Below are 17,886 nucleotides of genomic sequence, written 5' to 3'. Positions count from 1 at the left end.
ACTGAGGATGTCAGACAGATAAGAAAGTCTGGCTGTCTAATTCACATCTTTAAAAACATGGGACAAAACTCGTTTCCTACCAGAACGCTAAGAGTTCATTTCCCATTTCAAACATTCTTGTCAGAATCTTTCCCCATAACAGCCATCATGCCTTGCATGCTTTTACAGTTCTTTATGTTCATCTTCTATAACATCACATAATAAATGTAAAAACATTGAATTTAATGCATTAGTTTTTATATACTATATCACTAAGCATGTTGTTCAGCTGATTTTTTTTTCCTCCTGGCAAGACTTTCTGAAGAAAAGAAGCATGTTGTTGATTTATTTTCATTTTTATCTGAATAATGATTTCACAGTATTTTCCTGTCATTACAGCTATGCTATCAGCCCATTCTTAAAAACACTGATTTGTGATATTATTAAAAAGTGGTACTCAAGCTTCCTTTTTTTGGGTCACAGATTCACCAAACATTTCCAAGTAGACTTCTTTAATGTAGCTTTACATTAATGTCTTGGCAATTTTATGATTTTTGTTTGATTGTTCATTTTGTTTGTTTTTAGTTTTAGTAATGTAAGTGCTGCTTTACAGGAAGCCTTAAGACATTCATTTTTAGACATGAAATATTGAACATCTACTTTTGTTGTCTTTTTAATAATACTCTTTTTTGCAAATTTTTTTTATTCTCGGTATTTAAAAAATGTTTTTTATGTAAATGCTACTCAAGTTTTGATAGTTTCATTGTTTTGTTTGCCAATACATTTGTTCAAATGACATACAGTGTTTTTAGCACTTTGCTATCAATCATGGCTGCAAAACTGTAGTTTATGGCTACATAAACTATAAACATTTGTATATGAGGGATTATACTTTCAAGTAAAATGAATACAAAATTTTTTGACTTTCATTTCTTCAATGTCAACTTCTTTGTTATCATTTGGTTACTGTGATTGTCACATTCAAAAAGGATATATGTTTTTCTGACCAAAAAGGGGCCATCAATCAATCAATCAAGGTTATAAATACATAATACTAATTTGACTTCCCTTATTTAGCCAGTAATGTTAAACTATAAATTTTAAAAACATTTAATTAATTAAATTTTAATTATTTTCATAACGTGCTTCCCTTTTCTCAGATCATGAAAATAAGTTATGAAAATAAGTGCTTCCCTTTTCTCAGATTTTCATATACTTTGATTTATCCTTGATGAACTGACCTTAAAAGGTCACATGTTGTAATGTGGCCCTACCAATGAGTGCCCAAATGTGAGTAATGCTGCAGTGTCTGAAGTGGTCTGCACCTTATTTAGAGGAACTAGAGCACTGAGCTCATACTGATGTCACAGTGATGTCAACTTGCTCTAAAATTTTACAAGCCCTTCTTACTTTCTGTGCTTCTCTCATCATGGTCAGTCAACATTTTGCAAAATGGCACTGGTCTATGGATTACACTCAGTACCACTGCTACAGACTATATTATGGTTTGCAGGTGGCTCAGAATTCAGTCCTTCAACACTGAATATTATTATTGTGACATTTTAAGAAAAGTGAGTGTTGGCCAAACACGGTGGCTCACGCCTGTAATCCCAGCACTTTGGGAGACCAAGGTGACTGGATCACCTGAGGTCAGGAGTTCGAGACCAGCCTGGCCAACATAGTGAAACCCTGTCTCTACTAAAACTACAAAAATTAGCCGGGCATGGTAGCGGGCGCCTGTAGGCCCAGCTACTCAGGAGTTTGAGGCAAGAGAATCGTTTGAACAGGGAGGCAGAGGTCGTAGTGAGCTGAGATCACGCCACTGCACTCCAGCCTGGGCAACAGAGTGAGGCTTGGTCTCAAAAAAAAAAAAAAAAAGAGCTTCAAGTATTATTTTTATTATAATGGGCTTTTTAAAGCTGCTTCAATGAGTTTTATCTCAGATTATTCTAAATATGCACCATATCGCCAATCATATTAATTAGTAAGTATCTAAGTAATTGAGAATTCTTTGCCTTCAATAAAAAAGCTGGTGTTGTATCCTGGAACCTGTTCAAAAATAAAGTCTTGATGTGAAAATGAACATAGGTTGAGATCCTGAGATCAACTGTCAGAGGTCAGGCTGGCTTGGGACTTCTTGGAAGCAGCACCAGGCTCTGTGTTCAAGTTTGAGGAGCGTCTGCCTTCTGCTGTTGTGACTTCCTGCAATTTAAGGCTCACTACTTCACACTCCTGGTCTAGCACCTTGACAGAAAATGTTCCCTTAAGGGATGTTTCAGCCTCTTTCCTGGAGAACAAGGCTATGAATAAAAGAGGAGGCCAAGTGGGTAGCATTTTAAAGATCAAGGATCCTTAAAAACTAATGGTACAATTAATACCTGTTTAACAAACCTGCATGTTCTGCACGTGTTTCCCAGAATTTAAAGTAAAATTAAAGAAAACAAACTAATGGTGCAAGTAGACCAAATAACTCTGTTCTTCAAACCTTTACCTCTAAGAGGTGAATTTATATATTTTTAAAATTTTGTATTCTTCCATCACAAGCTTGTAATGCTGAAGATGAGTATTCTGTGTATAAGGATGAAATGAGTCAGCACTTTTTTGAAGAGTACCTTTATCTTTAAAAGCTACAGCTTTATGCCATATGGTTTGGATAGAGTCTATTTCTGCTCTGAAAAAAATTCTCAAAGGATGAAGGTGGGTTGATGTGTGAAATAATGTACTTCTTCCTCAAGCAGTGATGACAGCACATTGTCTTTTGGGACAGGATAACAGGAATTTAATATTAATATATATTTTTAATTTCATACATTTATTTGTTCATTCAACATTCTGAAAAAAAATTTTCTATGTGCCAGGTTATTTGCTAAATACTGGGGATATTAAAATAATAAGGAATATTCTTTTTAAAATGCTTATAGTCTAGTGGGGGAGATAGCCACATAAACAGAAAACTTTAATACATTGTGATGAGGGCTATGATGTTCCAAGTATTATTCTAGGTGCTTTACATTTATTAAAATATCTATTCCCTACCACATTTGCATCAAGTGAGTGCTTATGTTATCCCAGTTTTACAGACGAGAACATTGAGACGCAGGAAGGTTAAGTGTCGAAGGTCATATAGCCAGTGAGTGGTGCTGAGATTCAAACCCAGGTGGTCCCATCACAGAACCTTTTTCCCAGCCCTACACTGTGAACGGAGGTGGACAGGAGCTCTATGGAGACCACAGAAGGGGTGTCTCACAGCAGAGCTGGTGCGTGAACTGTGTCTAAGGGACAGGCAGGAGTTCGCCGGGATGAGTAGGGAGGAGAGTTTTTTTATTTTTTATTTTACTTTAAGTTCTGGGATACATGTGCAGAATGTGCAGGTTTGTTACACAGGTATACATGTGCCATGGTGGTTTGCTGCACCTATCACCCCGTCATCTGGGTTTTAAGCCCTGCATGCATTAGGTGTTTGTCCTAATGCTCTCCCTCCCGTTGCCCCCCACCCACCCCCGACAGGCCCCAGTATGTGATGTTCCCAGGGAGGAGAGTTTAAGTGGCGTATGCCAGAGCATGCAGCCAGGTGCTTGGTGCATTGTGGACACAGCCAGGGCTTTGCCGAGGCTGGACCATGAGATGGGTGGTGGAGCATGGCCGGGGATGATGTAGAAAGTAGGAGTGGGGACTGCCAAGTCATGTGGCTGGGCTCACGAGGAGCTTTTCTTGAAGGCTTCACATATAGCCTGAAGGGTGAAGGCCGAGATGCTTTAATAAATAATTTCACTATTCCAAATGAAAAACATCTCAAGAATGTTCTCATTTGATACGTGATTACTGTAACTCTGGGATCTTTAAAAAAATTATTGTAAAACATTTGCTTGGGAGGAAATTATGAACTTCAATTTTGTTTCATCAAAGAAATTGCAGAGATGGCCTTGAAGAAATCTAATCGCTGACTGTTAGGTATTGCCTTGTTTATTTATGGAATGATGCTCCCCATGGGTGAAAGGCAAGGGGCCCACATGCACAGATTCATTTTAAGTTCAACCCCTGCTGCGCCGGTGGCAACCTTTGCCTTACTTACATGTTTGCTGTCAGTGCTGAGCAACTTAGGTGCTTCATTTCTGGAGGGAGGAACTCATTCTGAGTCTAGAACTTCATGCTTTGCTACCAGGACGCCTGCAACAAACTAACATACACATGAGCTCTGTTGTATGGTGTGACTGGAAAATATACTCTGTTATTCCAGTGGCAAAACCCCCAGCACTGCTGGATGGGGCAAAAAGTGAAATTGTGTTTTGAATTTGATGAAGATTTCAGAGGTAAATTATAAAAATCTTAAATTTGGCCAGTCTGCTCCATGTTTCAATCCAATATGCAGGGCAAGAGAAATGAATCTTGGTGTTCATTTCCTTTATGTTTATTTCATGCAAATTTTATGTGTATGTGTATGTGTATGGTGTGTGCAGTGTGTGTGTATGGTGTGTATGTGGTGTGTGGTGTGTGGGTGGAGTGTTGAGTATGTGATATGTGTGTGGGGTATGTGTGTGCTCTGTGGTGTGTATGCATGGTGTGTGTATGTGTGTGATGTGTGTGTGTTATTTATGAGGATGTGGTGTGTATTTAGTGTGTGTATGTGATGTGGTGTGTGTGTGTGGCATGTATATGTGATGTGTGTGGTGAGTGTGCATGATGTGCGTGTGAATATATGGTGCATATGTAATGTGTGTGGTGTGTATGTGGGGTTTATGTATGATATATGTGTGTGTGTGGTCTTGTGTGTATGTGGTGTGTGTGGTGTGTGCATGCTTTGTGTGTGTGTGGTGTGTGCATGCTTTGTGTGTGTGTGGTGTGTATGTAATGTGTGTGTGTGATGTGTGTGTGTGCATGATGTGTGTGTGTGTGATGTGGTGTGTATGTGATGTGTGTGTGGTGTGGTATGGCTGAGCATGTGGTGTGTGTATGGTGTGTGTGCTATATATGATCATGTGGTATGTGTGGTGTGGGTGTGTGGAATGTATGAGCACGTGGTGTGTATGTGTGGTGTATATGTGATTGTGTGTGTGTGTGGTATGGTGTGTATGTGATGTGTGTGTGGTGTGTGTGGTATGTATGAGCATGTGTGTGTGGTATGTGTGTGGTGTGGTATGAGTATGTGGTGTGTGTGGTGTGGTATTTATGAGCATGTGGTGTGTGTGGTGTGTATGTGTGTGGTATGGTGTGTATGTAATATGTGGTGTGTATGTGACATGTGATGTGTATGTGTGTGATATGGTGTGTATGTGACATGCGGGGTGTGTGTGTGATTGTGTGTGGTGTGTGTGGTACATATGAGCATGTGTGTGTGGTGTGTATGTGTGTGGTATGGTGTGTATGTGACATGTGGTGTGTGTGTGGTGTGTGTGGTATGTATGAGCATGTGTGTGTGGCACGTATGTGTATGGTGTGGTGTGTATGTCATGTGTGGGGTGTATATGTGTGTGTGGTGTGATATGTATGAGCATGTAGTGTGTGTGGTGTGTGGTGTGTGCTGTGAGTGTGTGTGTTACCTACTGATGTTGAAAGAGACCTGGGACCCATTCCCTCGGCGCGGCAGAGCCCTGCTTTCCTAGCTATGAGCCGGCCTTCAGTCCTCTCCACTGACTTGGCCCGGAAAGCAAGAGGGGCTCTGTTGGGTGAGTTACATTTACACGTGGAGCATGAGAAGGCCCACATTTGGCTAAAAAGAGTGCAAATCTAGTCCCCTGCTGAATGAAGGCCTGTGTGGTTGTGCACTGCACAGCGGTGCCTGAGCTGCTATCTGACAGCACGTGGTCACCTTTCCTCCCATGTCCTGGGAAAGCTGGGGCTGCACCTGGCCATCTGGGTAGGACTCAGGCTCCTGCAGGCTCCTGGATCAGGCTGTCTTCCTGAGCAGCTACGTGTGTTTACCTGGAGATCCGAGAGAGCCTCTGTCTCCTGTAACTTCCCAGCCTTGTGTACTCAGAGTCATCTCGATGTCAGCCATTTTTTCTTCAGAGCAGGTTTTCATTGCTGGAAAGGCATGAGTGGGGACTCAGGGGAGCATCTAAGTAGACTCTGGAAATTCCAGTGGTAAACTCGGAGCATTTTTGTGTATTGCCTTGGGCTGAACTTGCATAGCTCTCTGGAACTCTCTTAGGCTTGGTGGCCTGATATCTATGAGGGAGACTAACCCTCCTTTCTGGAGGGATCTGCCAGAGGAGATGGGTTTTATTTTTGTATTAGTCAGCTTTTGATGCAGTAGCAAATGATGGCCTCCAAAAGTCTCAGTAATTTATAACAGCAACCACTTGTTTCTCACTCAGAGGACTTCAGGTCCCTGGAGCTCTGTCGGACTCAGCTGGGCCTAATGGAGGTCCCTGTGTCTTTTATTCTGGGTCCCAGGTTGAAGGGACAGCAGCTCTCTGAGGCATGCTCTTCTCATGGCAGCGGGGAGATGGCAAGGGGCAAGCAGAAATGCATGATTCCTCTTCAAGTTGCCACCTGGAATGGACACACTTTCACTTTTGCTCACTTTTACTGGTCAAAGCAAGACACCTGGCCAAGCCCAAGGTTCCTGGAGAGGAAAGTGCGCTCTCTACTGCCACGCAAGCACAAGTCACAAGATGACATGTGGAGCTGCATGAAAGGAGGTAGGACATAAGAGTTGGGGACAATAATCTACACTAATCTGCTGGAATTTGTTTATCACAGGAGGGGGTTAGTCTGTTGCTTCCTAAGTGATCTCATCCTGTCCCATGGCTTCCAATCCCACCTATACCGATGACTCCCAAATAGTTGCATTCCTGGGCTTCCCTTCACACTCAAATTCCTGTATCCAAAATTTTACTTGACATCTTACTTGGATACTCAATAAGCATCTTCGAAATCCTCCAGTAGTTTGAGTTCTCTCAATAAATGCTGAAAACTGATGGCATCATCCTTAACTTTCTTTCTGGGAAGCCATGAGTAAAGTATGTCTAAGGTCCTTCTTACTGAACAAGGCTGTGCTTGACAGAATGTCTAGAAGGAGCTTCCAAACAGATTCTACTTTCCAAGATTTTTAGACCTGTCTTGTTTTAGGACTAAATTTACCAGCCTGCTGCTGCAGAACCACTCTGCTCCCCACCACACTTGTGTACTGGGAAACTTGATTTAGCCTGGTGGAGAGAAAGCCTGTCCTTGGGTAATAGTGAATGATAGAGTCCACGTTTAGGCCTGCATCTTTCTTTCTCCAAAATCCATGCTTTTCCCACTACACAAATGTCATTGATAATACCAGCTACTCATGGCATCCTTAAAATCTTGGTGATGGGGATATTTTATTGGTTAGGAATCTCTATTTTTAAATGTATTAAAAAATTCCATTCCTTACCTGTGAGACAATGTAACCTGTAAAAGTAAATAAGACCATTGCTCTTTTTTATTGGTCATGTTCAAATTACACTATTGCTCCTTCCTAAGCAGACGAGCTGGCTGCGAGCCTGCAGAGTGTGCTGGGGATTTTGCAGTTAGAAGCCAGAAGTCAGGTTTGGCCGTCATACATGAGTAGGAGGGTTGAACTGGCATTGTTTTTAGTCCTTGGAGATGTGAGCAAGAGCGAAAGAATAAGTCATTGCTTTTCTGTTGCATAACCTCTTCATCCCCCAAAACGAACCAAACCAAACCCACACCAGCCATATCAAACCAGATCAGAACAAAGAGCCAAACAGCAGAAGACACTTGCTGAAGGCACTAGCTTATGCTGAAGAAATGCAATAATGATTTATGGACTCTCTGTATCTAACACTTTAAATGTTGATTTACGGAGGAGTCAGAGCCCAGATATTCCGACCAAGTGCAGCACTTTAGTTTGGCTGGCTTTCTGTGGTGTTTCAACGGGATTTTCACTGCATACTTTCCCATTCAAGTGTGCAAAGCATTTCGAGTCTGAATAACACTAAGCACATTCAAAATTCATTCAAAGACTGCAGACTTTGTCAAGTATCTTCTTTTCTTCTGGGATTGATTCAGGCAATTAGACCATAACTACATGTTTTCTTCCTCTTTTGTTTATGTTGGTACTCTCGTAATAACCATGATGAATTATCTTCCAGGATAAAATGAATGCTCCAGGTACTGGAAAGTGATGACAATGATGCTACATTAAGCCACAATGCCATAAATTCACAGATGTGACAATATACTGAGGTGTGGCAATAGCTGACTAGCTAATTTATGAAGCCATCAGGCTGGTAATAAATTCTGGCCCTATAAACAGTGTCAGGCAAGGTAGGCTGAAATACAGTAGATTCACCAATACATTGTGCAGGGCCTCCTGAGCTATCCCTGTTAGAATCTCAGAAAAGTGATGCTTTTATGATTGCTAGATCTCCTGTGCCATTTTTTTGGGGTCTTTAAATAAACAACTAAGGGCCACAGTTTTAATTAGCTGCAAGGCCAGAGAGTGAAGCAGGCTAGGATCACAGTGAGATTAAATAGGGGAGCAGGAGGGAAGAAACAGGGGAGGGAGCAAGAGGAATAGAGAGGAGAAGGATGAGGAAATATCTCAGAGAAACACATCCCATGTCTTGGAGAAATACATGCCCAAGGCTCTTCTCTGGCTCTCTGGATACCAGGTGTGTGGGCTATAATTCTAGACTCCATCGACTTATGAAGCTGAAGCTCTGAAGTACATTCAGCTTAGTATCTGGACTGGCTGGAGCATGGGGAAGGAACTCGGTCTACAGGTAGAGTGTGTCATTGACACCATCTTGGAGAAGTCAGGGAAGTGGATGGTGGTAGGTCACAATGACTGTTGGCTTAATGTGAGGTGTCTGACAGACCCAGTGGTCTTCCCACTGAACCTGGCTTTGCATGACCCTGGTTGAATTGCATCTACTTAATGTTTTAGGTCCTTATCCAGGGACTAACTTTGACTTATTGAGCACTTGCTAAATTTTCAGAACTGGGTTCTGCCCTTTAATGCTTAGTTTTCCTAGCAACCTTGGTGGGTAAGTCTAATTTTATTCTCATTTGATAGTTGATGAATCAGAGGCACAAAGTTGTGACTTGAGCAATGTCATGCTGCTAGTGAGTGGTAGAGGGGAGCTAGAACCCACGTGGATGTGACTAACCTCTGCTCACTGTCTCCTGCCCCATAGAGGGTGATGCTGAGAGGTCCATGTTGTAAAGGAGGCAGTGCTGTTGCTGATGCTATTGACAGAATGGCTATGTTACCTACAAACCATTGCCTTTCTCTAGAAGAATCATATTCTCAAGGAGTTAGTATTAGCCATTTTGTTAAGTTCTGTTTTAAAGTTGTTCCCCCCTACCTCCCCGCCAAATGAGAGAGCTTGCCTGCTCTTGTCTACTTAGGGACCTTATAGCTATGGTGTCTTAAGATGTCACCAACCAAACCTTTTGCTTTTGGGTCCAGAAAAGGTCTGTTAGAGTCAATCTGCTCTAAGTTACTTTGTGATTCTCACTCTGTGCCATTTTATCCTTGTCAGTTGTCATTTTAGGGGCAGCATTGTTTTACCAATTAATGATCCTGATCTTCCTCTTTCCATTTTTATCTTTCCTGAATGCACCTGTTCGTTCTGAGATGATCATCTGCCCTGTTTCGTGACAAGGCTGTTTTCACCACTCAGTGCCTCTTAACAGGATGGTCTTGCTCCTTGCTTGGCTGTCAACTTCTCACTGGGGCTGCGTTCTTCCAGATTATTCTGGCTTAGTCTTGCTTTTCCGGACTCTTCTACTTTCTGATCCTATTACTGATGGTCTGGAAGGCTCTACTCTCCCCACTTCCATTGTCAAGTGGGCAAAGTTGTAAATGGTACCCCACAACACGTGTGGGCTTGGGCCTATCCCTCATTCATTTTTTTAAGCCTTGTTCTGCCAGGTGCTGCTCCAGGCTGGACTTGTCCTGCCTGGGGTCTCTTCCCTCTGTCCTCTGTTGTCTGGGTCGGTGCCACTGTGGGGTAAAACAAAGGCCTTCCCTACCTTCCTGCCCGGAGACAGATTCCATTTAGTTCTTCTTCAGCAGTGGACTCTAAACAAACCCTTTGGGAAACAAAGACAACAGATATGAACATGACATATCAAATATCAACAATGGGATGGGTATGGTGCAAAAACAGCAGGACATCTTTGTACCATCTAAATGAAATAGAAACCTTGCCCGTGACTCGAGTCAGTACTTGGAATAGAAATGAGTTCAGGACTTGTCCTGTTTCATGTTCAGTGAATGTTATATGAAGAGATGAAGGGGTGAGGAAGAAAGGTTAAGCAAGCAGAATACCTACTATATTTATTTATACTTTAAACGCATCCATTAAGACCCTTGACAATGAAAGCATGGATAGAATTTTAAAGAACATTTTGAATTTATTAAACAAAATGTTCTCCTAAATGTCAGTCGTGGACTTTAGTGTGTGGAGAATTCCCAACCTCGGGCAGGTCATCCGCCTGCCCTTTCCATGTGGTTATGGGAGAGGCTGAACACATGGGCTCATTTCAGGATCCTCCTGGAAGTCCATTTTGGATCTGTTATGGTTGGAGGAAGGGCTGGAAAAGAAAATGTGCCTCATGCCTGAGGTGTGTTTCCCCATGAGCAGCTCTTTCCAGAAGGATTTTTTCATTAAATTGTTAAAAATTGAAGTCATATTTATGGTGCCATCAAATCTTAGAATTGGAAGAAACTTGATGTCATCTCTGTCAAAATTCATGAGGGAATAAATGACATTTACCAAGACACAGCCACATTATTATGTTATCCCTTCGTGGAGGTCATTCAGAGGTTGGGTTTGGAGAGGCAGCATATGATGTAACTCCGTAGGTCTCTCTGCTAGAAATTCAGTCAGGTAATTTTAGAAGATGCCATATCCCTCAATATATTTTCATGCATAGATTAATTGTAGGTAAGAGTTATATCACATTATTTACTTTGGGAATCTCCAGGGAATTTCTTGATGTTCTGAGTAGTAGCATTGTTGGAATCCTTTGGCTCCAAGAAAATTTCAGCAATCAAAACTGAACTGTATTTAAAATAAAGAGCAAGCCCCATGGACGAAGGGGCATCTTAGATGGTTTCCACCATGGGACTTGGAGGACATTTCCTCCAGGTGATGCTTAGGATGAAAATGAGGTGGGGGAGGGTAGACTTCCCTGCCTCTTAGAGGTTGAGTGTTTTCTGAGTAGATTTATGGTCAGTTTCTTTCTGCATCCTTGTCCAGTCCAGTCCAATCCAATCCAATCCAATCCAATCCAATCCAGTCCAGTCCAATCCAATCCAATCCAATCCAATCCAATCCAATCCAACCCAATCCAGTCCAATCCAATCCAATCCAAACCAATCCAGTCCAACCCAGAAGTCATTTACAGACCATATACCTTATACCTGGAATAGTGCTAGGTGTTGGGAAGGCACTGTCTCGGTGTTCACGGTCAAGTATAGGCAACAGTCCATGCTCTAATGTCCCTCTTATCTATTCTTATTCATGAAAACATTTTCTTCTGAGTCTCAGTTCAAAGGTATGCAAAATTATTGAGACAAAAATAGCTTTGTGTGTTAATAGTAACACATCATTCATAAATCATTCATTCACTAGGTGCTTTGCCATACACACAGGAATCCCAATGATCAAGACGGGTATATTAGTCCATTCTCATGCTCCTATAAAGAAATACCCAAGACTATGTAATTTATAAAGGAAAGAGGTTTAATTGACTCACAGCTATGCATGGCTGGGGAGGCCTCAGGGAACTTACAATCATGGTGGAAGGGGAAGCAGGCACCTTCTTCACAAGGCGGCAGGAGAGAGGAGAGTGTGTGAAGGAGGAACTGTCAAACACGTAAAATCATCTTATCTCATGAGAACTCAGTCACTATCAAGAGAACAGCATGGGGGAACTGCCCCCATGATCTAATCACCTCCCTTTCTTGACACGTGGGGTTTATAGGTCCCTCCCTTGACACGTGGGGATTACAAATTGAGATGAGATTTGGGTGGGGACACAGAACCAAACCATGTCAATAGGTGTGACTGCAGTGCCTGAACCAGAGAGAAGCTGTTGCTGTCTCTTGGCAGCTCCTGAGAGCCGACTGTACACATCTCTTCTCAGCTCTGCATTCAGTGACATCCCATTGGTAGCTTGAAGTTGACCGTAATGGGAGTGTTCACACCATGGAAATTGGCAGTCAGTACAAACCAGGGCTTCCTCCCCAAACAAATGATTTTTCAAAAACCCTTTTGTCAGCACACCACTGCCAGACACTCTAAATAATAATCACTCTAATAATCGTTAGCTATCATTTATTCTATGCTTCTACATACTAGATGCTTTACAGACTTCATCTCAAAATCTTTTTGGCTACCTCTGAGATGGTGTCTACTGATTAGAAAAAGGTCACAAAACTAGTACATGTCAGAGCCAGAACCAGAACTAACTCTGAACTGAAGAAAGCTCATGATTCTACCCTTTGTGCTTTATTGCCTCCTTTACTCGAAGATTTTTTCAAAGCCCCATGCTTGCATTTTTTGAGATGCCTTCCCGCCTTCACCTAAGGGAATGGGACTCAAGAAATTTTAAGCTCCATGACAAGTCAGTTCACATAACATTTTGTTCAGATAACCATTTTATTCAGTGAGGTAATTCTGCATCTCCCAATTTATTTTATATCATCTCATCTGACATTTTATCTATTGGTGAGGCAGCAGTGAGTTTTGAGGGCAGCACTGGTATTGCCAGTTTAATTCTAAAGGCAGTTTATTTGCTTTAGTAAGGTGAGGAATTAACTGGACATCCATGGTTTTATGATGACTTTCTGATTCTTGTTGTACTGAATAATAGTGTCTCTAAGAATCAATTTGCACTGGCCTTTTAATAATAAGATTGTTATTATTATGAGATCAGTTGTTAGGAAACTGCTAGGGATGGGATTTGGGTATCTCAGGCAGTGATGTAATCTTTGCCTTAATAATAATTAAATACCTAAAACTGCTGATACTTCACCTCTGACACACACTTATGCATTTGTGCTGAGTAGAGCCGGACAATCTTGGGCTTCCCCCAGAGGGAGAGCCTGTCCTAGGAATCTCATTCAATGGCCGACCAGAATAATACCTTGGCCTTGGGACAGGATATTTCCCCAAAGGAGGGACCCTCTGCTGAGGCCACGCTGACCATGCTGTATCTTTTCTTCCCAACTCACCGATCAGATAAATTGGCCTTCCTCCCCACATGTGTGTTTGTCTTGCCTAAGGAGAGGCCTGGACTTGAGCAATCATGGACCAGTCCAGGGCTCAAGGAAGCCATTCATCCCCAACCCAGTCCCCTTCTAGCCACTGCCTGCCACCTTTGCAGGTAGTTTCATCTGCATAGTCTCAGGGTGGCTGCTCAAGGAAGCCATTCATCCCCATCCCAGTCCCCTTCTAGCCACTGCCTGCAAACTTTGCAGGTGGTTACATCTGCGTGGTCCCAAGGATGAAAGAGGTAGGAGGGTGTCCCTAAGAGGAAGAGCAGGGTAGGATTTCCCAGAAACCCAGAGTAGATGTCTACATACATCTCCTAGGCCACAACTCCCTCTCATGGCCACATCTTATAAGGAAGCCTGGGAACATAATTTGTGCCTGAAGATATTGTGGCCCTGAGCAACACTGGGATTCATTGTAAGAACAAGGGGAGGATGTGTATTGACTAGACATTAATGCTATCCAACGTTCTCCCATACTTTGACATCACATTCCTTCTATGGGCTCATGGAAACAACTGTTTCTCCTACATACAAGTTATGGGGAGGGAGGAAGATGCTAGAAAGGTCCCTGGTCTTTGGCTCTGAGTCAAAGCGCTTAGCTTTTAGCTGGTGCCCTTCCATTGCTTACGAAGCCTGAGGGAAGAATCTCCTCTGTTTGCTGAGCCTTGGCTTCCCCCGCTGTTCAATGAGTGGAGTGGGATGATCTCCAGGGTTCCATGCAGCTCTAGAAGCCCATGGTGCTGTATTTCTGAAAGACTTTAACTCAGAGGGTGAGATGCAAGGGATGAGGCCACTGAAGTCCTGAACTGACCTTGTGTCCTGAGGAGGCTTGGTCAGCAGGACCTGGGCAGGGGCTGGCTGAGGAGGGGGACCCAGCCTGTGGTTGGTGTGGGTGGGGTCCCCTTCTAGGTGGGAGTTTTCCTTGTCTTTTGGAAGCTAACTGCACATGGACATGAAGTCCCTTCTTTACCCATTGTGATGAGGACGAATGGAGCAACTTCAGGCCCTCTGTCCCCCTCACTCTTACCCGGACAGCAGTCTGTCCACTGTCACTGGTGTTGATTGGAATGGATTGGAGGAGGAAGAGGGGGAAAAAACAGGCAGAAGCCTGCTTGCCTTCACAGTGAGCGGCGAGCACCAGTCTGCAGGTGTTACCTGCTGTCATTTGCTGATGTATGCATTTTGGGGACTGAGCTATTTGGGAGAGGGCCCTCATGTTCTCATGAAAATGATGAACAACCTACTGCAAACAAAGGAAAAGAACGTCATGATTCTATAAGGACTGCTTTTCACACTAGTTACAATGTGGTCAGGGGGCATGCTTTAGTGACTAGCTCTGAATTAACTCTCTGATGAGAGTGTTAGAGGTTTCATAGTCTAGTCACTTAGAAGACACATGTCAACTGTAGACTGGAAAGGGGCCGCTTGTGCTAACTTTCATTCAGAAAACTATGTCTGACTAAAGATCAGTGATTTCTTTTTTGAAACTCACAGCAGTGAAACTGCTTGGTCTATTTGTGACTTTACTAAACAGCCTTGACTAAGTTTATGATGTCCATTCACTGCTTTCTCAGATGAACACATTCCTCCTATACTGATCCAAGTATGTGCTTAAAACGTAGTTTAAGGATGAACATTTTGTTTAAACTGATAAGAATCAGCAAACAAATGGAGTAGAGTTAGGATTTCAATGGGCCCTGCCTGTTAGTAATATACATCTACAAATCGTTAACATGGTTTGCAAATATCTGCTGCTTAGAAATGTCAAAGAAAGGGCCGGGCGTGGTGGCTCGTGCCTGTAATCCCAGCACTTTGGGAGTCCAAGGTGGGTGGATCACGAGGTCAGGAGATTGAGACCATTCTGGCTAACGCGGTGAAACCCCATCTCTACTAAAAATACAAAATTAGCCAGGCATGGTGGCAGGCGCCTGTAGTCCCAGCTACTTGGGAGGCTGAGGCAGGAGAATCGCTTGAACCCAGGAGGCGGAGGTTGCAGTGAGCCGAGATTGCACCACTGCACTCCACCCTGCGTGACAGAGCGAGACTCTGTCTCAAAAAAAAAAAAAAAAAAAAAAGGAAATGTCAAAGAAAATAATTCTAATGGTTCCTAGTTAGTTACTGTGTTTCATTTTTTCCTCTGTTTTTCATGAAGACTTATAATGCTTCAGATAAAATGCAGGATAGAGAAAGGTGAGGGGGTATTTTTCAAGACATATTTAGGATTTAATATATACAGATGCCCTTGATATAAAATAAATTTGTTCATCACACATAATTTTAGCCTTTCAAAAAATAAACATGGCGTACAGGACCCACTATAATGATGGAAACTGGAACATGTTTTAAAATCAAATAAAATGTCAAAATTTTATTAATATGCTTTAATCAAAAAGCTAATCCTATTACTTTATTTCTAAAATAAGAAAGAAAAAGGGAAAAAAAGAAGAAAGGTAAAATTAATGTAAACCAGTAACAATTTTAGAAAGCTATTTTCGAGGAAAATGTTAAGGTCCATTTCAATGGAATGGTAAAGGTTTGTAAACGTTTTGTGACTCCTCTTTTGTGAACTGGAACGCGTCACATTCAGGACGTCGCTGGATCTTCAGGACATTCTGTGTGTTTTTCACTTGGCCGACATTTGCTGCAGTCTTGGGAATGTCACCCACATTCTTCCTCCTATTTATGAGCTAGAGCACATATAACTGACTTGAGAAAAATGATTTAAAAGGTCTCCAACTAAATTTAGTTTATTTTAAATCACCATGTTGACTCAGGAAAGGAGCTTCACATGAACCCTCCGCTTTTTTTCCTCCTGCCCAGCACTGAGTTTATAAACCAGAAAACAAAGATCTGCCTTCACCTCCCTTCTCTTTTGTCATTTACTTTTAGAATTCCATTAACAAGCACCTATTGCCTGCCCACTCCATGCTCACCCCTGTCCTGGGTGCTGAGGATGCAGCGGGGAGCCAAACAGATGAATGTCCCCATCCTCGGGCAAGAGACAGACTGAAAATAAGACAAATGAGCAAAGGCCTGCTGTGATGGAAATAAATGCTAAGAAGAGAAAAATCAGGCAGAGGCAGCAAATGGAGAATGTTGGGGGTTAGGATTTTATAGAGTGACAGTCATGGAAAGACTGACATTGGAGTGAGGGCCTGTGGGAGGTAAAGGGGGAGCCGGGAGCTATCTGGGGAAGAACATTCCAGACACATGGAACAGCCAGTGCCTTGCCAGTTGCCTTCTGAGCTTGAGGAGCGGCAGGGAGGCCAGGGCGGCCAGATGGAGAGAGGGGAGGAGTGGAGATGAGGTCACAGAAAGAGGGGCCACGTGATGAAAGGGTGCTGCCAGGCCCCCTAAGGGCTGTGGGTCTGTGTGATGGGAAGCCCAGCATTGGCGGGTTGTGAGCAGTGGGAGTGATGTGATCTGATGGATGTTTTCATGAGATCTTGCTGGTTGCCTTGTGGACAGTGGTTTCAAGGTTTGAAGCAGGGAACATGGGAAGCTAACATAATAATCCAGTTGAGGGGTGACGGTGGCCTGGACCAGGGACGTTGCAGTGGAGGTGGGGAGGTGGGTGGTGACAGGGGCATGCGTATTATTCTGCATAGGGTTTGGGTGCGTGGCACGAGGAGAAGAATTGAGTCAAGGGTGAAGCCCTTGTGTTGGGTCTGAGCCCCTGGAAGAGATTACCTCTGTGTTCCACCTTCTGCCAGTCCTGCTGGTTTGTGGATAGCAGGGATTGCTTCCCTCCAAGGCAGTTATGGTGAGAGCACATGGGAAGTGATGAGGGCCCTTTTAATCTAAAACTTCTTTTCTCCTCTGTGTGAAACAATTCCTCTTTTTCAATCTCCCCTCAAGCCTATTCTTGTTGTCCTTGGCCAGTGCGGTGAAGCAGTTCCTTGCATCGTGTGTAGGACCTCGCCAAGGACAGAGAGAGACACAGCGTGGGTTGGTGTTGCATTGCGTTAGAGGTGGCCAAGATGCACAGTCCAGCCCGTGTGGTCACAGGAAGGAGGGGTATTATTCCGTAGGCTTCCTTTCTCACACCACAGCACAAAATGATTGCTCAGATCAAACATTCATTGTCCTTAAGCACTGGTACAATTGCAGTTCAATCTCCCCTGCTTCAGTGTACACTGAGTTTTCATTGAGACTTTGAGGAATCCAAGCCCCTCTTGCTACACACACACACACACACACACACACACACGCATGCGGACTACTACTATCAGGTTTACTAATGAAAGAGCTGAATGCAGAGAAGTGGATGGATGTGGGCCCAGTTGATCTGTGGAAGAGGGAGACTGATGCTGGGCTCTTTACTTTCTTGGAGGGTGAATGTTGCCATTTGCATAGAAGCCCGCATGGCGGTGAACTAACAGTACCCTTGAAGATGTGTTTCATCCACCACCCTTGAACCCATTATGGCTCAAGCTTGGGTATTGCTTTTAGGAATCTAGCATTGTTTCAGGAAAACATTTTAGTTCTTACTGTTTTCTGGGAAGCTTTACTTTGCACAGGGGCAGTGGAAGAAACCGAAGAGCATAGTAAGTGCCATCCATTACTTGCTGTGTGTTTGAATAGTGATTGCAGTGTTGCTATGTTAAATTGCAAAGAACCTGTGAACCTGAATCTCCCTCCATCCTTCCCTCGTGACCTCTCATCTCTCGCCACTCTAAAGG

General features: G+C 43.1%; 1 protein-coding gene across 9 annotated transcripts in view; it reads left to right on the top strand.

Annotated features, from left to right (window-relative positions):
* ERG (ETS transcription factor ERG) overlaps nucleotides 1-17,886 on the top strand; it is a 281,869-nt gene that overhangs the window by 34,179 nt on the left and 229,804 nt on the right. The window contains exon 1 of one of the 9 annotated variants that reach the window (XM_063659913.1): nucleotides 6,598-6,620. The exons of the other annotated variants lie outside the window; for them this stretch is intronic. The gene's annotated coding sequence lies outside the window, so the exon portion shown is untranslated. Of the gene's footprint in view, nucleotides 1-6,597; nucleotides 6,621-17,886 lie in introns of those variants that run through there. 9 annotated transcript variants of the gene reach the window in all.

The sequence above is a fragment of the Pongo pygmaeus genome, chromosome 22, assembly GCF_028885625.2.
Source record: "Pongo pygmaeus isolate AG05252 chromosome 22, NHGRI_mPonPyg2-v2.0_pri, whole genome shotgun sequence".
NCBI classification, from domain to species: Eukaryota; Metazoa; Chordata; class Mammalia; order Primates; family Hominidae; genus Pongo; species Pongo pygmaeus.
Note: the sequence above shows the minus strand (reverse complement) of the source record. Positions and strands in the feature narration are given on the sequence as shown.